Genomic DNA, 27,688 nt, shown 5'->3' with positions numbered 1-27,688 from the left:
CTATAAATAAGCAAGAATGACTTTGGCAATGGCGGTGGTGGGGTGAGCAATGGGAATGACTACACCAAACTTAAAACTTGCCATTAGCCTGATTTGTGTCCCCCCCCCCCCCCCCCCCCGGAGCTGGCAGTTGGCCCCGTCCTGCCCTGGGAAAAGGGCTCTTCTCCCACCCACCTCTCCCAAACAGACGCTGTGGCCACAGGCCAAACAAGGACAAAGGGGCCTAATTTCCTTTTTTTCTTTTAATTTAAACAAAACGCAAGATCTACAAAAAAGTATACAGTATCATAATAAGCACCCATATTCCCACCATTTCAGCTTCTTGGCTTTTCATAGAACAGAAACCAAACATCACCAACAAAGTTCCTTTTGTCCCCTATCCCCAGCCAGTCTCCTTTATATTTTACTCTTACCTACTTTGTACGTCTTTCCCTTTAATAAATGGTTAGTATTGTCCTATATCCTGCTTTTTTAAAAATCGTATGTGCTTCTGCGCACTACCTACGCTGACCATCATTCCTTTGAATCTAGGTCATTCCTTTTAATAAGTGACCCACTGTTCCATGGCACAATCAGCTTCCTCCGTCCAGGTGGCCTCCCGTTCACTCCCATGAGCACTGTCGCCACGAATATCCCTGGGGGCATCTCCTGGTGCGCCCCCGTCGGTTCCTCCGGGGCAAGGCCATCTCGTCTAAACAGATACTTACGCGGAGTCTCCCGTGCCAGGGGTGGAAGGGCAAGGGCGGAGCGTGAACAGGCCGAGGAGGTTTTCCTCGCGCAGGCCGCCGCTCCTGCGGAGTCAGCGAGGGAAGGTCCTCTCCCCTCGCCCCGGGAGCCTGGCCCTCCTCCCTCCCGGCTCCCTGCACGTTTCTCCAAGGCCAGTCCCGTCCATGCCTGCACCGCCCTTCTTGCCCCCTCGACTCCCGGTGGGCTCGGCCCGAACCCCCGCCGCTGCCCGCGTAACCTGCAGACCGCACGGAAAAGACCCGGCCAAGGTCACACGGCGGCGCGCGGCCGTGTGGCAGGCGCCGGTCGTGGTTCTTCTCCGTCTGGGCTCCCGGCCCCGCCGTCGCAGCCGCCCTTAGCGAATCCCCGGCGGGCCTCTGCCCCGTTCTCCCGGGGACCCGGGAGGAGGGCGGGGCCGGGCCGGCGTGCCGCGAGTTCGGGTCCAGCCTCCGGCAGGAAGCGGGCGCCTAGCCTCGGCCCTGGGCCCGCCCTGAACCCGCCCGGGCGTCGGGCAGAGCGGGTCTCGGAAGGCGGGTCTGGAGGGGCGGGCGGGGGCGGGGCCGGAGGCGGGGCGCCGCCCTTCCCGCGCCTGCGCCGCCTACCCTCCACTGAGAGCTTCCACTGCTCGCTCGGCTGTCAGGCGCGGTGGCCAAGTGGTAAGGCGTCGGTCTCGTAAACCGAAGATCGCGGGTTCGAACCCCGTCCGTGCCTGGGGCTTGAGGTTGGGGCTTGGCTGTGGGGCTCCGTGGTCCTCACGTGCGCCGTCCCTTAACTGCGAGGCATTTTTTACTTTTCCAGCTTCAGTTCGGCCGTCCTCGGGCCTTCCCCTCCCCCAGGCTGCGCAGTCAGGAGCGCAGGCCGGGCCAGAGCGCGGTGGCTCGCCGCAGCGCTCGGTCCCCTCCACGCCGCGCTTCGCTGTCAGGACCCGCGTTTCGTGCCCCCGCCCCGCGCAGCCCTCTTGCCCCGCCGCACGACGCCGGCCGAGACGCTTCTGGGATCCCTGTGATAGCGGTGGGGACACCGAGGCCCCAGGGGAGGGCCCACGCTAGGCAGTGATGTCGCCAGCGGGGGAGGGGCGCTCCGGTGTCTCTGGGTTTGCGTGTCTTAAGGGTGGGAGAACTTTCCAGAAAGGACGTTGGAATTTCTGGAGCAGTGTTTTCTGGCTTCTGTGTGTTCCATGAAAGGTGAGGTATCCACCGGTGCTTACCTCCTGCTTTCTTGTTTAGGAAGCGAACACATCGCTCAACGGGTGGGCGCTTAGTCCTTTCCCAGCCCTTGTGAACTGACCGTTTGAGTCTGGTGCCTGCCCGTGTGATCCTCTCAACCTGGCCCCTAGCCGGTTATGACATTCCCCTAGTCATCTCTAGGATAAACAGCCCAATTTAATATGACGTGATGTTGAGACCTCTCATTCCCGAATCACTCTACTCCGTCTGAACCCTTCTTTAATTGTGATCCTCAGCACTGAAAATACTACTCCAGAGATAGTTTCATGACTGGAACTTCGCCTCCCTCATTCTGCATCCCATACTTCTATGAATGTGACCCCAAATCACATTACCTTTTCAGAGGCCCCACAACACAGTTGACCATGGGGAGGTTCAGGTGGATTGAATGTCAGCAGAGCCTCTGAGGTAATGTCTAGAGTTATCAGAAGACGGGATGCAGGGCTCAGGGAGCAGGGAAATATAGTGATCTTTTCCCTAAGATGCCAATAAGTGGAAGAAATGCTCTTGGCTTTTGAAAGGAATGCTGAGCTAGGGACTCAGTGTTATCATGGAATTGTTAGTAAATGCAAATTGAGACAGATCCCAGATATTCAGAAATAGGAAGAGGAAAGGTCCCAAATTACTGGATATTGCCTTGAATCTTATCCCTTAAATTGGATTTGTAATGAGAAGAAACTCCAAGATTAGACATTGGGTTTTCTGTAGTCACTGGAGTGGAGAATTTCACCCTTGCAGGTGCGGGCGATGAACCAAGCCGAAATCAATAAAAGAGGGTCAAGGTTCAGAAGAAATCAACATACAGATGTTGGAAGAAACATGGGCCCCTAAAGGTAAAGGGACAGAGGCAAGAGTCAAGTACGGATCCCAGGTTAAGGTGGGTGAGGGGAGATGGAAGTGAAGGAGGGGCCGATCCAAGTACCAGGGTGAGCATGGGAGCAGAGGTCTTGTGGTTACCTTGAAGGCCCACGGGTATCTACACCCACCTCTGTGGGCTGCGGGTAAGTCATTGGCTTAAAGCGTGAGGGCCGAGGCAGAAAGAGATACCTATGTTGAGTTTATGGCATGACCTCTATTAAATCACTGATATACCCTATACTTCAACTTCCTTTGTTGCAAAATTGGAAATTTGAAAGAGATGTTTCCGAAATACCTCGTGGCCTGAAATACGGTTTCTGCCTCAGAGCCCAGACCTTGCAGAAGCAAGGGGACCTCAAGGCTGTCCCACCCATCTTTCTCATGGCTGCCAACGTGGTGGGAAATAGTAGTCCCTTTCCCAGTGGGGCTGGTCATCATGACCTCATGAGGAGATCTAGCTGACTCTGGCTCCCCCATCCAGAGAGTTACAGTCAGTCCCCCCCGATGGGCAGGACGAGAGCCACAAAGGCCTCCGTTCTTGACACACTTTAGTCTGTCTGTCCCCTTCTTTAATTGTGACAAGCAGCACAGAAGAGACTAGTCCAGAGACAGTTTCATTGCCTGCCAGTTTCCCCTTGCTCAGACCTCCTCCTATATCCTCCCCCCAGGGTCTAGAACAGAACACAGGGCCTCTGGCTCTCTCCACGTTGAGAGGCATGCAGGCAGACGGCCATTTGTGGGCAGTTAAAACCTCCAGGATATTTTTAAAAATATACACTACTTTAGGTCAGGCCTCTTCCTCCCTGTACGTGAATATTATTTAACTTAACAGCAGAATTTGGCAAGTGTATCTATTTTGCCTTCTGCTGTCAGTTTGAATCCAATATTCTAGCCTAGAGAGAGATATTTTTACATCTTTTGCTGCACAATAAAGCACAGATTCGAAAGCCACACACGTCAGGTCAATGTCTTAATGAATTATAAGAAGAATACCGCTCAGGTCAGAGAATGTTGCCAGGCACCCCAGAAACCTCTTTTTTGTGCCCTCCCTCAATCACAGCCCCCACAGCCAGAAGTCACCATACTCCCCGCTTGTATAGAATTCACTTCCTTGCATTTTTACCTATCACCTAGTTGTGCCTCTTTATACCCTATAGTTTAACTTTGTTCATCTTTAAAATTGATGTATCTCTTAAGCTCTTTTTGCTTTTCAATCACTAGTATTATCTTCCCTTTCGTTTCCTTAAAATGTATCAGAGGAGGAAGCTGGCCTGTTTGACTTGAAGGGTTTCCCATAGTCTGGACTTTGCTAACTGCAAACTTTTGGTGCCGTTAAACACGCCCCTCCGTCCTTGGTGTGTCCTGCAAATGAGCAGCGACATCCAGACACTGGATCAGAGTCAGGTTCCAGCTCTTTGGCGAGACTCAGGTATCACCTCTTCTGAGACCCCTCTGATTCTCCCAGGTAATAAGTGACTCAGCTGCTTGTCTGGGACCTCTCTGTATATCTCGCACCATGGCTGGGAGGCCCCTTAGGGCTGGTCCAGTGCCTCACTCCTATCTTGGTTTTTAGCACCTGGGACAGAGATGGAGCCCGGCATAAGAGAGGTCCCTATTTGGAGAGTTGGGGAAGTCTTCCCTGAAGGGTGCTGTTGTGGCTGGGCTCTGGAGGATGAATAGGAGTTTGCCAGAGCACTGCAAGATCGTGGGGATTTCTGTCCTCGTTCAGTCACCTTTGACACTCCCATACCATGATTTAGGCTGAAGCTAACCAGGCAGGGGTAGGTACTTTTCTTTCCCTTGTGGCCCCTCCAACCTTGCACATAAAATGAAATTGCAAATTAAGAAACAAAACCGGAGTATTTATAAGCAAACACTTGTCCAGCCCCACTCTTGGAGACAGAGGTTACCGATGTGGAATCACAGACTGCTAGGAATGAAAATGACATCCACTCCTCTAATTTCATAGCCACAGAAGCAGGTAGAGAGAGGGCAGTGATCTGTTCGAGGTCATCCAGAAAGCTCTACCTTTATAAGACAGATTAGGCTCTTCGACAGAATGAGCACAAATCCGTTTGGAAACGTCATCTCCGTTATTACCTGACCTGTACCCAGGAGATGGCCTGTCTCTTTGCCAGCCTGTGAGCCAAGCCGGTACTGCACTAATATTCACCCCCATCAATAGGAAAAGCACATAGGGACAAAATCAGAGGCTTGACCGGACTACTCAGGCTGTAGAGGCAGAAGAAGGACACCAACCCACCCTGCCAATGGCTGGAATCCCCGGGAGACCGACTACTAGCTCTTCCGGACCAAGGGCTCTAACATTGTCTAGGCACTTAGCTTTGAAAGCCTTTCAGAGAGCCCGGGGCGGGGGGCGGGGGGATGGCTGGGACTCTGGGCCAGTAGGGCTCCTTGCATAACCCGACTTCCCACCCTCTCCGCTTCACTCCTCGGGTCACGTTCAGAAGGTATAACCCAAGCAGAGGGTCCGACCACCTGCCTCTGCCCTACCCGGTCACGTGGGAAAACCGAATCCAGCTTGAAGCACTGCTTTGGCGTTGCTGCCCTATTATTACACCTGGAAAGAATTGACTCCTTTCTGGGGAATCTCCCCTTCTGCTGCTGTTCGTGGGCAAGCGTTGTGTCTTCTCAAGTGACCTAGATAAAGGGGCTCTTTATATGTTGGCTGAATGAATGAAAGTCAACAACATTAAAAAAAAAAGAAAAAAGTTAAGGAATAGGCAAGCTGGGAGAAACCCCAGAAAAAATCCCACTCCAGTTCTGTTAGCGATGACACAGAGGCCCAGGGGCAGAGAATAACTGATCGAGGGTGGCACAGGCACAAGGAACTGAAACAGACCCCAGATGTTGACAGGCCCAGTGATCCCCAGGGTGGCTTCTCAGCAGTAAGGATTTGATGCCCAGCCTGTCTTTCTCCTGAGCTCTGGGTCTCTCCCCTCTGGCCGAGCCCTCTGGGCTGGAAAACAAAATGCGTGGAGATTGCCACCTGAACGAAATAGGCCGTGCCTTGTGTCGGAGCTCTTTCTGACTGATGGCAGGAAGCCGGAAAGAAGCCAGCGCTGTCCGGACTGTGGACGTCGCATCTGATAGGCTGGATGGTCCAGAGGAGGACGCTGAGCGGAAAGAACGCAGCACAGAGTGACCTTGGGTAAATCATTTCCTCTCTGCTAGCCCAGTTTCTGTATCAGTAAATTGGGGTTTTTCCCCCGGTCCTGCCACGTCACAGTGCTTTATGTGTTGCTGGGGACCCGGCCAGTGTTCATGTGTTCGTGTTCTCAGCAGAGAATCAGTACTGCAACATGAGGTGGATAGTAAATACCTTGCCTGGTTTGGGCATTGGAGGCCTCGGTCAATGTTGGCCCTCCTGCCCCTGGGGGATGTCGTCACCCTTTGAGAGGAAACTGGGGAAATCAGTAAGTGTTGGGTGGAGTGACTCTGTGTGGCTCGGCCCTAGGGGGCCCCTGGGGAGGGTTTGGGGCAGTCAAGCCCATCCAATAATAGCAAAGCCGGGTTCTCAGGGCAGTGTAGGCAGGACTGAAAGGCATTCGGCAAATATTTACTGAGTGTGCATAACGTGCCCGGCACTGGGACACAGTAATGTATGAAAGAGACAGAAATTCCTAGCCCTGTGGAGCTTACATTCTGGAAGTTGGAGGCAAAGATCAGCAGGGAGACAGAATATATACTCAAATGAGCAAAATATGTGGCACATTAGAGGGAAAAGGGCTATGGGAAGGGAAAAAAGCTAGGTTGGGGGATAACATGTGATGGGGAAGGGGCCTGCGGTTTAAAATAGGGCAGCTAAGGAAGACCTTGGGAAGAATCTAGAATGGGGAAGGAGGGAGAGAACAAGGGCTGTGTCTCCAGCTCTACAGGATTTTGCCCGCAAGGCAGTTTAATCCCGCCCAGCCACAGAGATCGAGCGCAGGAGTCTGTCAGAGTCCGGGACCTTAAGATTGTCCACGTCACATCACGCCCTCCCCTCCCCACGCCCCTCAAGGGCTCTGAGGCTGGCTTGCTAAAGAGCCTGACTCCTAGGAGTCGTTTGGGGGGGGGGGTGCAAAAAGGGCGGAAACACCGAACAGACTTGGAGAGGCTGACTACACTGGGAGAAGAGCAAAGGTGGTGTGAATGGCCTCCGATGCTGGACTTTTCTGAGCTGTTTCCCCAGAGCAGCTGATGGAAAGTGCGCCAGACCAGGCAGGAATTGGGCGGAGAGGGGCTGGTCTCAGGCCTGTACTTACTGTAGTGACCCTGACAAGTAATCTCACCTGCAAAATATGGGCAATAATAATACCCATCTGAGTGTCAGTGTGAGAACGTAAGGAGGAGCACAGGGTCTCGGCACCTAGAAATTTCTCACTGAGAGCTCTCTCATCTTGGCACATTCTCGAAGGCAGTATTTTTCAAATTGCAGGAGGTAACCATGAGTGGATTGTGAAAGAAATTTTAACAGCTTGCGAGCAGAATTTTTTTAAGTGGAACAGAAAAGGATAACAAAATTGTTTCAAGTGCGTAAGAATTGTTTCATGAGACATTTTATATACATACGTAGGTATAGATATTTCCTACCACGGGGCATGACTGGAAGTTTGAAAGGCGCTGCCTATAGACAGTGTTTCTGTAAAGATGGCTGGAAGCGATGTTTTTCTAACTTACTAACTTGCATGCCGCTGTCCCTGTTTGGGCCGTATCAGATACCACTTGTAAGAGTCTAGACTGAATACTTGGCTGTGAGCTGGTTCACTTTAACCATCTTCTGCTTTGTTGTGACAACAATATTCATGACACTGACATTGAAAAATACACATCACATTTTTTTTTTTTCAACCTGAAACCGTCTCACACACACGAGCGCCGGGCTTGGGGCCACCGGTGCGTTGCGGTGAAAGCCCTTGCTCCAAGTACAGCTTGGAGGAACTGTGAGATGCAGACCAGCCCCAGCCCACCGCCCAGCTTCCCCAGTCCTTGGGTTGACCCTCCCACCGTGGCCCCCTCAAGGACAGCCCCTGTCTGCTTGTGGACTGGCTCGGGATCTTTTTGGGGGATGTCACCCCCAGTGGACGAGGCCAGGGCCCAGCATCTAACTTGGTCTTGTGAGCTGCGCCAACTCCCAGCTCTGCAGAATCTCCTTTCTAGTCCAGCTTTGATTCCATTGATGGGATTAGGTGCCCCCCACGGCCATGCGCTTTGATGTGGTCAGGGGGTAGCAGGGAGATTTCAAGCTCAGGGAGCAAATCTTAATCTTCTGCAGGCTTCTCTGGGATCAGCGCTGGGGTAAACCCATTACATCTGTGCCCTTTCATCCCCCCAGGGCACCGGCTCCTCCAGGCTCCGAGATCCAAGGGGTTTGTTAGATTTAGAGAGAGCAATAAAAGGGGAAGAAAAAGCAGAGCGTGAACCCCAGGCCCCCTCTAGCACGAGCAGCATCACCAGCAATGTCAGGGCATCTTCCTCTTTCTTCCCTTCTAATCCTAGGCTCCCACAAAATGGGGATTACAGATGCTTGGGGCCAGCGGCTCACCCTACCCCAGCACTGGGCGCCTCTGCCTGGGCCTGGCCGCCATCTGCCCTCCACCCCTCCTGGCAGCACCTGCTCCCGCACATCTGTCCGTCCAGCCCTGGAATCTCCCGTGTTGGGGGAGCTGGCCAGTTGAGCAGGTAAAGCACTCAACTTCCACCGCAGTGAGGTTTTAAGGCAGGTTTTGGGTTGGTGAGGCCAGGAAAGAGAAGACAGACACATGGCCAATATCTATATCAGGCCGCAGACAGGTATGTCTCATGATTTTCTTTAAATCAGACTCCAAGGCTCCATCTGAAGAGAAGCAGGGGGGACTCAATCTCAGTGGTGATTTGGGCTTCTCCAGCACTCCCTCTGACTCCTTCTCCATGTTCCCTGGAATCCTGGCCATCTTGAGGATGGGCATCTTGGCAGAGGCCCATGGATGCCCCAGACGGCTCTCAATGAGACACGCAATTACTCCTCGACGTCCTGGCGTCTCCAGAGTGGGTCAGCAGGTCCCCACGAAGGGGATTCCACTGACTTCTGACCCCTCTCCAATCTTGGGAAAGCTCTCTCTGGGCCTCTCAGCTTTTCTCCACCACCCTTCCTCTCCACGGTCTCTGTTAAGAGCTCAGGTTTTCAGAAAGCACAGCCAGTAAAAAAGGTGGTCTGCAGGCAACTGGGGCTGGGGCGGGCGGAGGGGGGGGACGGGCAGAAAACACAAAATTAACATCTCCACAAAGCACGCTGCTGGTTACCGTGCTTGGCGCTTTCATTTATTTTCTCGTTGGTTGGCCACCAAAGGCCGCAAGAAGCCCCTGGCCGGCTCCAGGTTCCAAACGGGGAGGTTGAGGCCGGCCGCAGGAGAGCTCCACCCGGGCGGGGACACGGCCTAGGAACAGAGTGGCCGGCAGGGGGCTCTCCGCGCCGGCCTTCGCGGGAGGACGCGCCGGCAGCAGCTCGGACCGGTCAGAGGAGGAAAAGGGAAAATTACTGGAGCTCGGGGGCGGGAAGGGCTGCGTGACTGGGAGGAAGGCACTCGAAACTGTCGAGTCGGGCCGTTCGCGTCCGGCCTCGACCCCCGGGGCGGCTCGGGCAGGCCGGGAGAGGGGCGCCCGGCCACTCCCCGCCCCCCTCCATGGCCCGGGTGTCTTCCCGCGGTGCCGCAGCCTGGAGCGGGCGCCGCGGCCGGGGGCGGTGCCGCCGGGGGGCGGGCGGAGGGCGGGCCGGGGCGGGGCGCCGTCCGCTCGGCTCCGGGAGGCGGTGCGGGCGGGCGCTGGCCGCGTCCGCCCGCCGGGAGCCGCGGGGCGCGCAGCCTTCCTGATGTGTCACCAGCACGTGGAGCTAGCTAGGGCCGCGCGAGCGAGCGGAACTCCCCCAACTTTCGAGGGGTCTCGCCGCCGCGCTCCTCTCCCCGCAGCGCCGGGCTCGCGCTCCTTGGGGAGGGGGCGGTGGCGGCCCCCAGGTCCGGGCAGGTTGAGCGAGGCCCCCGGCCCCCGGCCTGGCGCGCGCCGGGCACCCGGGACGTCGGGGCGCAGGGCCCGGCTCGCAGCTACTTGCCCGACCTCCGGCGGCGGCGACGCGGGCTCGGCGGTGCGGGAGGGCGCGGCCTGCGGTGGGAGGCGCCCCGCCCGCGGCTCGGCTAGGGCCGAGCCCCGGCCCTGCGCCCCGCGGATCTGAGCGCAGGTAACCGAGGCGGCGCGGAGCTGGGCCTCGCGGGCGCGGCGTGGGATCGTGGCGAAGTTTCTCGGCGTGTAACTCTAGCGCTGTCGGCTGGGGCTGCGAGGCCGGGGGAGGCTGGGTCCCCGCACCTCCCCCACGCGCTGCACTGTCCCTCGGCCTGCGCCGCGGTGGCCTGGAAGCCGCGGCACCGAACGTCGTGTAACCCTTCGGGGGCTGGTTTCGGAGCCCGCGGGCCTAGGTCGGGCGGGGCGGGTGCCTTCTTTGGCGGACGCCGCTTGGGGGAAACCCAGAGCCTCGGCCGAGCAGAGCGCCTTGGAAAGCGGGCGGCGGGATCCAGCCCAAGGAAGCCCGTCGGGGACGCGCCCGCACCCCGAACTCGGTGACGCGGGGGAGCTGAGGGCTGGGTCTTTGCGGGCGAGATGAGGGTGTCGATTCAACTGGCCTACAAAGTCCCAGTCCTCGGCCCCCAGGACCGGCGGCTTCTCCCAAGCTCCAGGCCGGCACGGCAGGAGCTCAGCGCCCAGGCGGGAGCGTACCGGGACCGCACTGGAGAGGGGGTGGCAAGGGGCGCTCGGCGCGGACTCTGGGCAGATTCGAGGGATCCCTGTGTTTCGCAGGAACAGTGGGAACGTGCTCAGAACTTTAAGTCGGTCACTGTGTGCAGTCGGTGTCAGGTCCGCGTTCTCCGGGTGGAGCCGATTCCCGCCAGGGCAGACGTGGAGCTGGGGGGAGAGAGCCTCCCGCTCCCCAGCTGCCCACGCCCAGTAACCCACCAGGGCTTGCCCTGGTGCGCTTTCCAGAGCGGCTACCTTGGGCTTGGAAGTGGGGAAGATCACCCGATTTCGGGAGTTATTCCTGGGGAGATGGGACGGGATGTGGAGGTTTAGCCTCCGTGGAGGGGGAAGCCCCTGCCCCTCCCTTCCACCACCGTTTCTTCAAAGATGCGTCTTTGTGGGAGTGTCTTTTGTTCCCTGATCTATGCAACGTAATGTTGACCGCCCGAGTCCTCAAGTTTTACGCTGAGGTTCCCTTCCTAAACCCTCTGCGCACTTAGTCTACCCCCCCAAAAGAAGAAAGTCCACCAGCCCCGGAAACCTTGAGTTTGCTGGGTGTCGGAACTTTTTGTTTATTTCTGTTTATATTGTGTTTTGGCTATCTTGGCCGCCCGGGCCTTGGGAAAACATTTGGGAACACGCGGTGAGGTGACCTGAACTGTGTGAAGGGCAAGCTGACAAAACAGGGCACCTTGGGCCCCCTTCCACCCGGCTTTGGAAAACTGGAGAGTTTTCTAGAAGCAGGAGGAGGGTGAGGGAGAAAGCAGTCCAGCCAGGTTTGCCCACCTTTCTGCACGTTGTGCAAAGACCCCATCTGGAAGGTTTTTCCACAGGCTTCTGTGGGCTTAGTATAGAGTCGGCTTTGCAGGGACCCAGGGTAGCCTCTGCCCCTGTTTTGGTGGCCATGTGGGGGCCCGAGCAGAGGGGGTCAGGTATGTGGAGGGAGCCCCCTGGGGTGTGGGGTCACTGAGGCGAGGTTGGGCCTCTGAGTCCAGGAGTGGGCACAGCCTCCCACTACATTTGGCCTGCGTGTTTTCAAGTGTGGGCTTTGTCCTGCATGGCGTAGTGAGTGTAAGCGCAAACGCCACAGTGAGGGAAAAAGTTTGGTCATGTACCGAAATGCACAAGTATCTTAACAAATTCTCAGTTTTGAGGCAAAACAGTCTAGGAGCAGGTTGGTGGGAGCTTCAACGGGAGGCCTTGCCCTATTTAAGAAAAACGGTCTCTTTTTCAGAGTACTGAACCAAGTTGGGAAAACAAAGTTCTACGTTTGAACCCATGCCTTTCCCGGCCCTGGGGATGAGTATCTGAAACTAAATGAAGTAGAAATCTCCAGAATGTTATGTGGTCGCAGAACTGGGCTGGAGTGATGGGATGTGGAAAAGCAGACCCGAGTTGGCTGATTTGCACCCACCCTGGAGGGGACAGACACGGGGATCAGGATCTAAATCCTGGGCATAAAGCATAAGGAGCCGGCAGTGTCCCCGGCCTCCCTGGCCTGGTTCAGGTGGCTGGCAGTTTTCTCTCCGGCATAGCTGGGGCTGACCTGGGTTTTAGGGATTTTTAGGAAATGCTTTAGTGCTTCATTGCTTTGGGGGAAGTGAGTGATTACGTTTTTCCTTCTTGGGACTTTTCCTTTGCAAAGCGTGACTGAATCAGCTCCACAGTGGGCTGGCCTGGCCTCCAGCAGCTGATTTGTGCTTTGCTTTAAGCCGTTGTATTTAGGAATTGGGCTTTGGTTGAGAGCCTTTTGATTTTTCTGTCCCTTTTGAATTCTCATAGTTTCCTGAAACAGCTGCCACCCCCCCCCCCCCCAAGTCCATCCCTGTTAGCCGGGTACCTCTTGGCTCCATAGGGAAAGTGGCTGATACGGACAGACTTGTGTGCCCCGGAGTGGTCTTCTGGAAGCAGCTAAATGCAACGTGGAAAGCTGGTGGGAGGGAAGGGTTTCAGCCAGACCCCCAGGGAGACCCACGGAAGACTTAAAATCCAGCTGGACTCCTGGTCCTGCCTCCTGGGAGGAAACTTGTATTCCCTCAACTCTTAAGTAGATTGTAGCCTGGTGAATAATTAACCTCGCCCTTGTAGCTCCTCTCTCTCTTTTTTTTTTTTTAAAGGAAAATCAAATCCCAACCTATGAAAGATTAAAGATACATTTTTGTGCAGCAGGGTCGGATCGGCAAAGGAAGTGTTGGGCGAAGCCAGCCCTCTCATCTCTGCAGTGTCCCAGCAGCTCTGGAAGTTCTGATACTTAGAAATACCTCTAGGGTTTCCCTGGTGGCCGTCCCTGTGAATGGCCTCTGAGCTGTTTCCCCAGGTCTCCTTTGGGCGGCTTTGCCCAAAAGCTGAGCTTTCTGAACCCCCGGCGAAGAGCAGGGTTCTGTCCCCTGCTTTGTGCTTTGTGTGGCCCTCACTCCCGCACCAGGTGGATTTTGCTGCCAGGCTAATCCGGGGCTTTCTGAGCACGACAGTAACTGGCCTGGTTCAGTTCTTCCGCACGAAAGAACAGCGCTCCTAATCCGTGACACGTTGGTGAAAAAGTTGTCTCAGAAGCAAGGGGTCAGCTTGGGTTCCATGAATGGTTTTTCTGGAAGCAGCCTGGTGTGAGGGCCATGAAGACAGACCTTGGGTCCAGACAGGCTTGAGTTGGTAGTCCTAACTGCCACTTGCCAGCGGAGTGGCCTTGGACTGGTAACTTCTCCGTGACCATTCCTTCCCTTGTGAATGAAAGTTTGATACCTACATCATCATGTTGTGGTGAGGCTTATAGGAAAATTGGAGGTTCAGTGCCTGGCACGCACCAGCGGACCTTTAACTGGTGCTGGTCTCCTCGGCTCTCTTATTTGGAATCTGCGTGTGTATACGTGTCAGTTGAGAAGGGTGCAGAGTGATTGAGACCTCAGGCTGGTGGGTCTGGTGGGTTGGCAGGTTGTCTCTCTTGCTGTCTCATGTATAGCCTTGGGCAAGTTACTTAACCCTCCGGGCGCTTTGCAATCCTCTAAGGTGGGGATCAGGCCTGGGAACCTACCCCCCCCCCCCCCCCGCCTCAGGCTTTCTTGTCTACCAACCACGTGTAGGGGAGATGGGGCCGGGCTGGGGTTACAGCTGCAAGACAGGCATGGTCGCTGGCTGCCCGCTGGGATTTGTCCTCCAGCTCTGAGAGCTGCTGAAGGGTATCCTCTTGCGGCTGAGGCTGAGGCTCAGACTGGGGGGAGGCTTCCCCAGCATCTCACGGCTGGGTGCAGTAGGACTTCCCAGGTTCGGGGCCAGCAGGCATGAGCAGGAGGTGGGTGGGGCTCGATTAGCCAGCACAGCGTCTCAAAGTACCCTGGATGCGCCTATGTGGCCACCTCGAACACCTGCCCTGCAGTTCCTCTAGCCTGAAAGGCCCAAAGACTCTGGTTCTGACACTGAGCACATTTCGCGAAGGAGCCCCAGGAAGGGTGAATTGCCACAGCTGCTTTTGGCTTGCTCGCTCATTGACCCACTGGGCACGCGAAATGGACTCTAGTGGGACCAGTGAAGCAGGGTACAGAATCAAAGTGGGGGTGGTGGGGGTGGACGGAAATAAGTTGATATTGCAAAATACACTGCAGGGTAATCAACACGGGAAATAAAAATCAGAATTTCGTTGGACTTCCTTACACTTGATTTTTTTTTGTGGCTCGGTGATGTTTTGATTTTGAATTTCAAACCAGTGATTGAGAGAGACCAGAATCTTTTCAGTGCTTCAGAGTCTTCCCTGCCGTGGGCTCGGCTCACAGACGGCCCCAGAGCAGGTGACCTCTCACCCACTGGCAGCTCCCTCCCTCCCTCCCTCCCTTTGGCACGGTCTGGGGAATTTTGAAATCTGGGGAATTTTGAAATCGCCCTGTAGCCAGACCCCTTGTGTTTGCTGTCCAGGAGAACTGGGGAGGGAGGTGCTATGTGGAAACCATCTCCTGATCTTAATCTCTGCTCTGCCACTCTGGGCCTGAGAGCCCCCTTCTCTGTCCAGTGGGGGAATTGGACTGAATACAGCGTACTCCCCTGGTAGCCTTAACTTGCTTCCGCGATTCCGGGCCAGGAGGCACAGAGGAGGGCACCAGGTTGGAACCTGGGGCTGTGGTTGGGACGGGTGGGGAAGGGACTCAGGGATGTGCAGCTGGGAAATTTGGATCAGTCTGTGAAGACTTTGTGGTTCATTCTCATGAAACTCATTTCCTCTCACTGGATTTCTGCCCTGGGCGGGGGGGTGTGGGGTTCAAGGGAAAAACTAGCTTCTCCTTCTTGGTGACTGAGGCTTTCATTCTGGTCTTCAGTTCTCTCTCTCCGTGTCCTTTGCAAGGTAGACGTCCCCCACTCTTCCTAAACGCAAGGAAGTGGCATTGCTGATGATCTGCTGATGGCACCTGGCTTTCTGGGAGATTGGTGGAAGACAAAATCCTTTCCTGCTGATGGCAGGCGTTGGTGAAAGGGCATAGGCTTTGCAGTTGGAAACTAGGCTCTCCCGTGAACTAGCTGAGTGACCTTGGACCAGTGACATGCCTTCTTGGGACTCAGTTCTCCTGTCTGTGATGATGCACGCCTGTTCTGATCAGAGGATCAAATGAGAATACGTGTGTAAAAGGCTGGGGGGTGCACGGTGGGAGAGGAGTACATGTTGCTGTTCTCAAGTGACGCCATAGTTCCTCCCAGGGCCTGTGGGGCCAGTGAAGAAACCCCAGTGAGGTCAAGGAAAGACGACCTAAGCCTGGCAAGCTGTTTGCTGGCTTAATATCTGGGGAGAAAATATTGGGAGAAAAGCAAGTCCTTGCTAGGGGGTGGGGAGCAGAAAAGCGAGTTGTTCCTTCTTCAGGGAGACATGCTAGGTATACCCTGGCTGGGGGGGTGGATGTCACTGACTCCACCAGGGGTGGGGTCATGCAATCCCTGTGTTCCAGCCTATGTGAAGGGACAGGTTAGGAGCAGAGTTGAGATAACATTCTCTTGAATCTTTTCCCGCAGAGCTTGCTCTGGTGAGCTTAAAAACGTGAAAAAAGAAAATGTGTCTCTGCTCTTGGAAATTGGAGGGCGATTAAACAGATACTTGGAAGCAGGACCGGCATATGAGCAAAATATTAGTCTCCAACTTGCCTGGCCAGACCACTGTATATGTGAAAAAAGTCAACCAGACCACTTGCTCCCGGCCAGTCCATGTGGGGAGGATTCACTCTCCCCTGGCCTGAGTCTCCCTCTCCCCCTGCCTCTGCCTTTCCTTCTGTGTCTGGTGATAGCAAGTGTTCATTGTCACTCAGGTCTGGACGCACACTAACCTTGTCCAAATCACTGAATGTTAAACCATCTGGCTAAAATATCCCATTTCGACAATGGGCCTTTTCTGTGTAGCTGAGGATAGAGAGGGGCAGCACTGGATGCTGGAAAACCACTTAAGCAGTGACAGTGGAAAGGGGCAGGGTCCAGGATCCTGACTTGAATGTGAGGGGTCGGGATGGAGCAGGGGGGCTGCTCCTTATAATAGAAGTAGGTTGGAGAAGCAGCTCCCCCTGCCTCCAGCGCCTGAGTGGGGGAAGGGGCTGCTGCCAACCTACCTTGGCCTCCTCCCTTTCGTCCTTTCGGTGGATTTTGTTGTAATTAGACAAGTCGTGACAAATAACCCGTTGCCCTTTGGGCTGGGGAGTTGTGAGGACTCCTGCCTGGAAACCCAGCCTAGTTCACTGGGGAGCCATAATTAGGCAAGAGAACAGTTCTCGGGCCCTTGATTCAATAAAGACCCTTTTATGATGTTGGTTTTTCCCAGAAAAATAATACCACTTTGCCCCGTTTATTGCATTTAGATGTGTAATCATATTAGAGCTGAACAGCCCCGGGGACCGAAGTTACGCAGTTGGGGTTTTCACCAAAGCCTGTTACCGGGTCTTCAGAGGAAAACCGTGTCCTCAGAAAAAAAGGAAAATGACAAGGAACATTCTTGAGGATTTTTCTCTCGGCATTCAAAGGATATTTTCTTGCATCAGGGTGAGAGGTGGCCCAGGATGAAAACCAGAAAGTGAAACTAACTTGAGTGGCCCGTGTCAGTGCCGGCCCCTGGTGCTCTCGGCAGCCCCGCCTGTGCCCAGGCCATGCGTGCCCGGCATGGTCCCTCCTTGTCGGGCAAACGTTATTTGTCAGATGGACAGCACGTGCCCTGCTGAGGGCTGGAGGAAATGCCAGAGAGGATGCCTGTGTCCTCTCCACCAGGAGTCGTGGTGTCCCAGCACGTCTGCACCGCGGTGGCCGGGCTGCGGACGCGGGTGCACACAGGTGGCAGTGCGCGGCCTCTCCAAGCCCCTCCCCTGAAGGGCAGTGAGCCCTGACTAAATATAGTCCTGGAGGTCGCGGGCAGCTGTGGTTGGTTGGGAGGATTGGCCTGGCCCCGCCCGCGGGCGCTGGCCACGCCCCTCCAGGCGTCGGGCTTAGGGAGCGATGCCCTGCCCAAGGCGCGCTCTAGCGTGCAGACCCTCTTGCGCGCCAGCATCCCCTCTCACCTTCTTACCCCAGATGTTTTGTCAGGCGAAACATGTTTCCCAACCGCGGAGTAAAATCCCTCCTAGAAATCTGCCCAGAGCTGGGTTAGGCAGAGCTCATGAGTGGAGCCCAGAACCTCTTTCCCAACTGGGGGTTTAGAAATCTCAGGCGATGAGGAAATTTCTGGGAGTCATTTGTAGGAGTGCTCTGTTAAGAAACAGAGGGGATGACATTTCAGAATGCTGAAACCCTGTTGCGTGAAAAGGGGGGAAATCCATTTAATTCCAGGACAGCTGATGGGAGTTATTGCTGAAATATTGTTCAGTTATCACCCTTTACTGCAGAAACACTGCGTTTTGTAGATGATTCCACTGTTTATAGATAATGCGTATTAAAATATTCTTCCGGTATGACTATTGTAAGGTTTGAGGTTTTTGGTTTTTCAAACTTATAATTTAGACTTTCTGGATGTTTTAGTCTCTTTGGAAGAAGCGCTATTAAATTATATATACATAAAAATAATACGTAGTGGGTTTGGGGGGGTTTGTTTGTTATTTTGCTTTTTGCTTCTCCAAAGGAATATAATTAGAACATCTGAAACCAAATTACCTAATTAGTACATTTTTCTAATTAGGTGTTAGGAACCTGTGATGAGATAAATTATTGTAGATTTCCAAATGGAACTTCAGCCACAAGGAGGTTTGGAGCAAGTACCCAAAGGGGGGGGGGAAATCATGTGTTTTCATTTTTGGCTACCACCCCCTCACCTGCTCCCTGCAAAACACCTCGTGTGCCTGCCCCTCCGGCAGCAGCAGTGTCCAGACAAGAGTTTCATTTTCCTTATCTCAAGTAAATGGAGTTGGAAAAATTACTCCTCTCTGTCAGCTTCTCTGCTTCCGACGGCGGAGTGATGAAGGTGGGGTTTAAATACTACTTTTTGACATCTGTCAGCAGTAATGTTAGTGGCTGTTCTTTGAGGGGAGAAAGTTCTGGTGATTGTTGATTCAGTGCGTGTTTTCGGCACGCCTGGTGTGTGCTCGCTGGTGGCCCTGGGGGCAGTCTGCAGGGGTGGGGACCTCCAGCCAAGAGCAGGGAATGAAGCTGGGACCCAGCTTTCGTCCTTTTTAGCTGTTCACGGGGGCAGGCTCACGGGCCTTACCTGAAATTCTGAACTCCAAAAAACTGCAAACCAAAAGTTTGTTGTTATAACTAATTCCGTGGGAAAACCTGACCCACACTGACTTGAGACCGCGAGAGTCTCTCTTTTTCTCTCGGGGAGTGTATCTGTGGGTTTCACTGCAGAGAGATGAATGTGTTTAATTAGGGGTGCTGCCCTGCTGGGCTGTGACAAAACAGGTGGTATGTGCATCTCATGACCTTTTTACACCCTGGAAAGTTCTGAAATACATATGGTCCGAGGGCTCCAGGGAGAGATTGCCCCTCTAAGCCCCAGGCCGGTGGTGGGGGTGGGTAGAGCCCCAGCTTTTCTGGGGCGTGTTTCTCCTTCAGCACACTCAAGCAGCAGGCCTCATGGTCCTCCGAGCCCTTCCCTCAACCAGGCCTTAAACCCCACAAAGGCCCAGAGGTTTTGCTCACTGTTGTACTCTGTCTGGAGCACACCAGGTACTGAGTGACTTACTCGTGAGAAGCTGGCGGTGAAGTTTCCCTGTGAGGGGACCAAATAGGGTTACTGTCTGTGGCAACTCTTCTCTTCTGTTCCGGCGTGAAAGCAGTCTGAGATGGTCCCTGAACGAGTACACCTGTGTTGTAATAAAACTTGAGGCATAAAAGCAAGAGGTGGTCTGGGTTTGGCCCATGGGCCCACAGTTGGCCAACTCCTGTGAGAAGGATCCACGTAGACTCTTCTGTCCCACACTTTGTTAGCTGAGCTGTCTGCTTGTTTCCCTCCCCCAAGTTGTGGCTCTGATGGCAGAACCCACGCCCGGCTCTGGCTCCTCCAGATGGTCTGGAGCCATGGATGAGAGGAGGGCACTGCCTCCCCGGCCCAGCCTCGTTAGCAGCAGTGGGCATTTGTGTGGACAGATGTATTCAGGCCCCGGGCCAGCCTTGCCCAGGGGCCCTTGGACGTCCACTCACTGATAATGAGTTTTTCGGGGGGGGGGGGGGGCTGAGCCAACCCCAAGGCACGCTGGCCAATCTGGCATCGGGCCAGGCAGGGCTGGAGAGTTTGGGGGGCAGGGAGGGGCAGCTGAAGGGGTGAGTGTAAGCATTTAGGAGCTGAGGTGTTCTAGCAAAAGAATTTCTGGCTGAGAGAGATTGGTCATCGTAAACCCAGGGACTCAGATGGACGAGTTTCAGGCCTCCTGGCTTTGTCATCCCGGCCTGTGAGCAGCCAGCAAGGGCGGATGGGCCAGCGAGTGTAAGAAGGCTTTCTGCTGCCGCCGAGGCTCCGGTCCAGCGGAGCCCTCGGGCTCCCACCTCCAGAGCAGCTGTCGTGGGGCTGACTGGGTAGCTGCTGGAACGAGGGCCTGCAGAGCCCACCCCCCCACGTGGGAGCACCAGCATCCCTCCACCTGGCCCAGCCCAGCTCACTCTGCCAGGGAACTTTGGCCCCTGACTCAAAGCGTGCGTGGCGTCTCCTGGCCCCAAGGCCAGACTGTCCCCGCCAGCCCCTGCCGCAGGCCCCACCATCGCTGTCTGTGCTCAGTAGCTTCTCTGGAGGAGGGGTTCCCCCAAGACATTTCGGGACTGTTGCCCTCTGCCTGACCACTTCCTTCCCTCGTCAGGGTGGGACTGGCACATACTTTTCTTTCTAAAGCAAATTCCAAACAAGGGCTGATAACTCTGGTTGGCTTTTCTTTTCCTTCCACTGTGGTTTTGTGGGTTGCTGGCTATTTTAGGGATACCACATTCAGAGTGGAGCCTCCTCGCTCTGCAGCCCCTTTGGAAGCCCGATGGCCTTTCACCCCGCAGCAGGGGGAGGGGGGTGCAGGTCCCCGGTCAGCGATGTGTGATCAGCACAGGCCAGGCTCAGGGAAGGCCCGAGGACCGGGAATGGGTGAGCACCACTGTCAGCCATGCCCAAGTGGGTCACTTTCACACGCCTAGCACGGCTGGGGGGCCTCCTCTGGCCATGACCCCGGGCCAGCGCCCCACTCCCACCCACTGCATTCTTGAACACCTGGGTTCCAATACTGCCTGCCCCATGGTGAGTGGCGGCCTAGAGAGGTGGCTCTTAAGCTGCGTGTCCCCGTCACACAAGGAGCCTGTTCGCAATGCAGACTGGGGCCCTGGAGCCAGCATGGTGATCCCTACATGTGATTGGGATATATGTGGTTCAGGACTGCACAGCGCGGGGTGGGGGTGGGGGGCGCAGGTAAAGCAGCTTCACAAGCGTGGGCTGGGTAGAGGGGGGAGCAGGGAGAAAGAAGGGGCCGGGGTCAAGAAAGGTCACCCAGATGAGGGAAGCTGAGTCTAGAAGAACACAGCAGGGGGTGGGTCAGGATAGCTCACCCCGATGGATTGCTCTGGGCCAGGCAGAGTGCTAAGCCTTGAGAGGAATGAACTTTAATCCTCCCAGCTGCCCCCGAAACAGGTCGTGCCCCGGTCTCAGTCTCGCAGAGGAGCCGGCTGAGGCACAGTGGGGTCGGATAGCCCAGCAGAGGTCCTGTGGCCACGAAGCCGCGAGCTGGGTCTCACGCTCTCGCTCCCTCCCACCCTACCGGAGCCAGGGCACCCCAGGTGGCAGGACCGGCTCCCACGGAAGTTGTGCAGACTGCGGCTGGGGCTTCTGAGCGGGCCGATGCGGTCGTGGTGTCGAATGGTTCAGATGGCTTTGGTCCTCGTGTCTGGGGGACAGCTCGCGTGTTGCTGGAGGAGCGTATGGCCGTGATCCTGGTCAGGGCAGAAGGCTGTGGGCGAGAGGACAGTTCACCATCCCCTCCCGTTTCTCCTTGGCCACTTTCCGACTATCCCCTCCGCCCACCCCCAGTTTCTGCCCACTGCGTCCCAGCAGAGCCTGTCACCGGGTTGATTCGAACCTGAAAACCATCTGGGAGATACCAGCCGTCTTTGCGCATTGTAGGCTGTTTTTGTAGGGGTCTGGGACCTGCGTTCCGACTCAGGCCCACCTGACGCTGTTGCCTCTTCCAGAGCTCCCTCCGAGGAAGCCGGCAGTAAGTGCTAGAGCAGGGGGAAGACTGGACGGACCCCCAGGGTGTGCGGTTTCTCACACGCTGCTGCCTCTTGTCTCCCGCCAGGGACACAGGGCCTGTGACTGTCGGCTTTTCAAGAGCTGATCCTTTGGTTCCTACAACAGAGCTGAAATTCTCTTACTGCCTCTGAAAGGGCAGAGATGGTGGGAGCTTAGTTGCTACTGGGCGCATTTTAGAGACAGGCTCTCCGAGCCCAAAGCTGGAGGGAAGTGGAAGCAGAGCTCAGGTCCCCTCTGACTCTTAGAGTCTTCTGTCTCTCAGTCCTTCAAGAGGGCTTTAGGAGTCAAGCGCCCCCGCCCCATCTTCTCCTCTCCACCCAGACCCAGCCTGGCCTCCCAGGAAGTCTGGAGCGGACTGTCCTGCAAGCCCATTGCCACGTCAGGCCTGAGACTTTCACTTGGCTTCTCAGGAGCTCGGTCTCTACAAGATGGGTCCACGCCCCACAGGGGAAGACAAGGGCCAGATGACCCTTCTCCCAGGTCTTACCGCATTCCTTGGTGCTTGGGACTGCCCTCGGCCACTTGGGATTCCTGTGCATTCCAGTCCACCGCACTTTGTGGGCAGAAAGCACTGGCTTTAGAGTTGGCTCGGGGTGGAGCAAAGGCTGGTCATTCCTGGGCGTGCTATGGGGGCAGTGAGGCCGGCCACCCGCCAGGCCCAACACCGGAGGGAGTTGTGCCGCCGTGGAGACCCGGCAGCCACCCTACCCACCACAGAGCCTTCAGGGGCCGTTGGGTGAGGGGACGCCATCTCCACCTCGGCTCCCGTGGGCCAGCCGGTTGACTGCTTACTTACCTGGAGAGTGTTCAAGGACAGCAAGAAAAATGAGGGACTTTCAGGGGCAGCTGTGTTTTCTGACTCAGTCATAATGCCCCTAAAAATCCTTATTGTTCTTGCAGTGTGCATCGGGCAGCGGCCGCCAAGCCAGCCCTCCTCGCCCGCCTGGCCTCTCTGGGACACGAAGGGCTTCTTGGGGTCCAGTCGGGATGTCCTCCCCCATCCTCTTGAAACGAGAGTGGATTATTAAAACAGTTCTGTTGGGCCAGTGAACTGATTTGCATATATTTTTTACAATTTCTTTCCTTTTTGTCTTTTCTTTTTTTGGTGGAGGATTAATTGAGGTAGTCCTGGAACTCAGAATACAGGGTCTCCCAAATTTGTGTGCGGTGAAGGTTCTGGGAGCCCAGCTGCACTTGTGGAGCCCAAGGATGGGCGCCTTTGGGCCCAGGTATGCCCAGAGCAGCAGTGTTGGGCTTGCCGGCATGCTCTGCTCTCCTGAGAAGCTGGAACTCGTTAGCGGCAGGAGGGCCGAAGACACCCGGGCAGGAACTTGTACTGTGTGTGAAAATAGAGGGAGCCCAGCCCACTCCCTGAGAGCCAGTTACCTGGCCATTTTGAAAAACACATCTCCGCTCCCCAGTGAATTCAGAGGGCTTCTCCCCACCATGCCCCTGCTGTGCCCCTGGAGCTCGCATTTTCTGGATGTTCTCTATCCCCGTTTCACCTCCTGGAGCTCCTCACTTCTCAGCAGGTGCCCCCACCCCCACCTTTTCCGGCCCACCCCACAGATACGTTGGCTGAACCAAGGTCTTATCTTGAGTGGATTTAGGGTTGCTTGCTGGGGGATTGCCAAGAAATACCAAAAATTGTTATTTGTCCCCCTCAACCCAGGAATGCCAGTTCACAAGACTGTCCCCAGATCCCAAAGCAACAGAATCCACCCCCCACCCTGCCCCGGCTGAGGCTGAGCAGGGGGCCTGCCCGTGCATGGACATACGCGGTGAGCAGGCAGCAAGCAGGACTCAGCTCCTGGGCTCCACCCCAGGGCTCGTCGACCTCACAGGTCAGCAAAGGAAATGAATCCTCTAGATATTTCTTGGGTTTCCAGGTGCAGACTCGGCGGGCTCTGGTCACCGGAGAAGATGGCTGTTTGCAGGCCCCTGACCACATAATCGTGCTTCCGGCCAGCCTGGCCCCTTGCTCCTTAGGCTCTGGTCACCCCAGCCGGGCCTCCACACCAGCTCTCCCGGAGGCCGTTTTTAAAGGACTGGGTTTGCTCAGAAGCGTCAGCATTCTTCCCCCTGGGAAAAGGGACAGCGTCAAGGTAAAGGTTAACTTGAGGTTGGGTGTGGGGTGATGTTTATCCCTCCTTGGTAAGAGGTGGATAGGGCTTTCCCGAAATGAGATTCTCCCCACCTACAATGGTCATGGGGTGCTTGGTCATAGCTAAGCGTTTGCTAACTTTAAATCCGCTGTTCAGCTGTCCCTCCCTGAGGCCCCTTTGCCCAGCCCTTCCATCCCCCCCTAGACCTCCTTATTCCTGAGTGTGTTCCTCATTCTTTACACCAAAACACTTGCAAAAAAAAAAAAAATATTTTTTTTAAGAAAGGTAATACATGCAAAATAGAGTACTGTTCTCCCCCAGCTGTAAACGAACCGCCTTCCACTGTAGAGCATTTCAAAATACAGGATGGAAAGGCTTATAAAAATGCCCATGCCTCAAGATAACATCAGCTAATGAAATAGATCCTTCCAGCACTTTTCCCCTATGCGCATACACACCCCCACCCAGTTATCAGGATTGGGGCTTTGAAAAGGCGTGAGGCTTATAACCCATTTGAGCAATGGCCCTCTGCCCTTGGGAGCCAGAGTCTCTCTTTTCTTTTTGCCAAGTGGGACGGGCCGATCGCCTGCAGCCAGGAAGCTCTGAGCTCTCAGTGGCGGGTACCAGAGCCACACTAGGTCTCTCTTCTAAACCGAGATTGATGAGGAGGCTGGAGCTGCAGGCTTTGTCCTGATTGATCTCCAAGTGGGGCTGCTGCACTGCTTCTAGACTCCTGTGGCACGCAGAATCTGGGGAGCCTTACACAAATGTCAGTGCCTGTCCCTCTTCCCCAGCAAGGCCGGGGGGGTGGGGAACGTAGGGACTGGTATCTGTCTTCCGTTTCTCAGGTGATTCTGTGAAGCAGCCAGAGAACTATCCGGCTCCATGGCCACACGTTAGATCTGGAAGATTCTCGCGGCTCTACCTTCAGAATCAGATGGAAGAGATGTGACCACTGGCAGCTGGCAGAATTTCACGTGCAATGCTCTCTCTGTTGCTCAGGGTCCTCTTTTGATCCTCGTTGTATAGGAGAGGCTGAGGCACAAGTGATCCGGAGAACCCACCAGAAGACGCAGCGAGGATGCGGGCAGGGCTGGGCTTTGGAGCCGAAGCCTCTGATTGCCGAGGCCGGTGTGTTCAGTAATAATTACGTATAATGAGCATGTGGTCCTAACCTGCATATCATGGTGCTTACTAATACTTAAGCATTGGGTCATCTAGTATCCGGAGGTGAGTGGGTGGGCGCTACTGTCTCATGGAGAAGGTACCTGCACTCCAGGGAGGCTGGGTCCCTGTCCCTGGGTCTTGCTGATGTGTGCCCCGGCCAGCCTGCACCGACAGCTGCCTCCGGATCCCAGTTCTGGGCAGGGCGAGATTTAACCCCATTTTCACAGCACAACAGAGGTGTGGCCTAGGTGGCGCAGCTGGGGGGTGGCAGAGGCCCCCCGTTCCCTGCTCCTTGCCTGGACAGTGGTGTCTAGGAAGGAGCCCAGCCTGCGTGGGGCTTGCTCATCAGGGCCCGGCTCTGAGCTGGCAGCGCTCAGGGTAAGGACCCCTGCTGGGGGTGCCTCGGTCTCCAGAAGGCTGTCCCTGCCCCTCCCTCCTTCCTACAGAGCAAGCCTCCAGGAGCCTGGCCGGAGGGCCACCTGGGCAGGCTGCCAGTGCGGGGAACTCATGGGCAGGCGCATTGGGAGCTCCAGGAAGCGGTTGGCTGTTCCTGGACCAGTCTGCAGAGCGGGAGGGCCAGCCTGCCTCACACGTGATGGGTGGAGCCAGGAGCTGAGAACACTACTTTCCCAGAGCCCAGCAGCTCTGGGCCAGGCCCACGGGCTTTCTTGGGCAGTGAGGGCCCGAGCCTTGGCCACACCTTCCCTTGTTGGCCTTGGCTCGCTCTTCCTCAGTCTGGCTCTCTCCCGGCCCCCCACCAGCTAGTTTGCAGCAGACTGCACACGTTTGGCAATGACACCCATTTAACCTGCTTCCCAGAAAACAGGATGGTTAGGCAGGCAGACTCAGCCAGCACCTTGGTGGGAAGCAGGCTGGTGGACCTCAGCTCGGGCTTTTCTTGCCCATGCTCCTTGGGGGACTGGGTTGGGAGATGGCCCTAAGCTGCCTTGGCTTACCTGGGTCAGAAATAACCTCAGCTCAACTCACCGCCTAGAGCGATCAGACTGAGGCCAGAGCTTTGAGCTCCTGGAGCTGGGGAGTGGAGGGGGGGGTAAAGCCCCCCACTACTGAGTCTGTTGCCTCATTTGGTCGATGGGCATAACAGTGCCCTGTAGAAACGTGTCTGAATATAAGGCTTCTGAATAAAAATATGAAGTCGTTGTTCCCGTTCTCGCCCCTTCCAGGAGGACACTTCAACAGAGAACCCTGGGCGGTGTCTGGCATGGAGAAGATGCCCCCTTCATGTAGTTGCCCTGCTCAGGAAGTGAGGTTTCGGTCTCTGTGTTGGATGGTGCCTTCCGTCCTTATCTCTACGAAGATGACCTTTCCTTCCGCTTCCTCTCTGGCCCTCCGGCCCTGGCCAGACCCTGTAGGGATGGTGGCTCTGGTTTGAGATGCAGCATTCCTCTTGGGTCGGGCCCGCCGAGACCCAGAGCCCACGGAGGCCTCCTTCCCCTCCTTGACGTTCGTCCTGCAAGTCCGGACGCCAACTCCAAGGCGTTCCCTCTGGGCCTGGGCCAGAGTAGTTGTGGCAGAGCTCCTCCCTCCCCCGCCAGCCTCCTTGGGTGCAGACAGCCCGGCACAGGCAGGAAGGGCCTTATGTTTGCCTTGGCTGGTGGGGAAGAGATTAGTGCTTGCTTTCTGTTTTGACTCTTGTATCTAACAGGCAGGCCTGTGACGTCGCAGAAAAGCACGCTTGAGTCTTGAATGAGTTTGGGGGCCATTCCTAATGCCTGGCCCCTATAGCGGTGGCTGGAGGTAGGAATGGGTGATACCATCACCCCCCTGGGATGTGGAGAAATGCAAAGGCCATCTGTCAGCCTTTCCTACCCAGCGTTCATGGCCCTTTCTCCTGATGATGCCTCTTCTCCTTCAGAGGATCACTTCTCCCCCATCCCGGCTTTAGAGGCAGGCATGAATCCCAGGATGGACATGGAGACTCCCCCTTGGGGATTCTGCAGCAACTACAGGGAAAGAAGCATTTGTTTTTCAGGGGATTTGCCAGGTTGATGGAGCTGCTGGTGGCCATCCTGTTCTCTACTTGAGGTCGAAGCCAACAAAGAGGAAAAAGCTCAGAGATGGAGAAAATATGCTGTCTGGATCCAGCCATGCCTGAAGCTAATTACACCGCTGGATTAACCCAATGTATGAGCCAATGCATTTCTTTTTTGCTAAAATCATCCTGAGTTGGGTTTCTGTCATAAAATGGGTCTTATTAAGCAATATTATCCTTTGGTCTCATTAAAAACCAGTTCTGAGGTATACTTTACATGCAATAAAACCTACCCATTTTAAGTGCCCGAGTCATACGTTTTATCATGTGTGTACTCCTGTCACTACCACTGCCATCGAGATATAGACTATTTCAAGCTCCGGGATAACACTGACCTGCCTTGGTTGTAGAGACTGATTTTGCCTTTTTCAGAATTTCATACAAATATTACCATGTAGTGTGTACTCTTTGTGTCTGGCTTGATTCTGCGTGTCTTTGAGATCCATGCCACGTGCCTCCGCAGTTCTGTGCCTCACTACTGAGAAGCCTTCCACGTAGGGAGGTACCAGTTTGCTCAGCCATCTGTCAGATGGTGGACATTTAGGCTGTTTCCAGATTGTGACTATCACAAATAAAGCTGTTTTGAACATTGAACACAAGTCTTTGTGTAGGGATACGTTTCCATTGTTGTGCCTAGACCCCAGTCTCGTTTTACAGTTGAGGAGACCAAGGGTCAGGGAGGTAAAATGACTTGTCCAAGGTCACAAGGCTGAGGGATCCTGCAGCTTGCACTGGGAACGCGAGTAGGGCGGTACCAGGCAGTGATGTACCGCGGACTGCTTGGGGAGGGAGCTGATGGAGTTCTGGTGCTCAAGAATGCCATTGCTGGGAGGGGCGGTCAGGATGAGTTGTAGCCGTGTTCATCTTTTCGTGTCATTTGTTTCCCCTGTGAATTCTGCTGTGTGAGATTGATATCTACTAAACAGACTGCGTTCGTGAAGCCAGAATCGACTTCCCCAAACACATGAAGATGCATCCAGAATTCTCTGAGCTGATAATCACTGAACCAGCTTGTATGAAATTTTGGAGTTGAAATCACTCCAGCCCAAACTGGAGACCTGCTTTTGCTGCTTCTGGCTTGGGACTGACAAATCATGGCCCCATCCCCATAGTTGGAGGAGGTCAAGTT

The 27,688-nt window shown here is 55.2% G+C and overlaps 1 long non-coding RNA gene and 1 other non-coding gene across 9 annotated transcripts; both read left to right on the top strand.

The window, feature by feature from the left end:
- The first annotated feature begins 1,300 nt into the window (after positions 1–1,300).
- On the top strand, positions 1,301–26,806 carry LOC123776960 (uncharacterized). 8 transcript variants are annotated; one of them, XR_015721358.1, is made up of 4 exons: positions 1,301–1,382; positions 22,907–23,078; positions 24,188–24,470; positions 25,691–26,806. It is a non-coding gene; the product is annotated as an uncharacterized LOC123776960 (long non-coding RNA). The 8 variants fall into 8 exon arrangements; XR_015721355.1 differs by lacking the exon at positions 22,907–23,078 and adding an exon at positions 23,124–23,339 and having other exon boundaries at positions 1,322–1,382; XR_015721354.1 differs by lacking the exons at positions 1,301–1,382; positions 22,907–23,078 and adding exons at positions 9,610–10,023; positions 23,124–23,339.
- Positions 1,366–1,437, top strand: TRNAT-CGU (transfer RNA threonine (anticodon CGU)). The gene has a single exon. It is a non-coding gene; the product is annotated as a tRNA-Thr (tRNA).
- Positions 26,807–27,688: the final 882 nt, after the last annotated feature.

This window comes from Ursus americanus, chromosome 23 (genome assembly GCF_024610735.1).
Source record: "Ursus americanus isolate L20-20 chromosome 23, mUrsAme1.1.p, whole genome shotgun sequence".
Lineage (NCBI taxonomy): Eukaryota > Metazoa > Chordata > Mammalia > Carnivora > Ursidae > Ursus > Ursus americanus.
The sequence above is the reverse complement of the archived record's forward strand: the minus strand, read 5'-3'. Positions and strand labels throughout refer to the sequence as shown.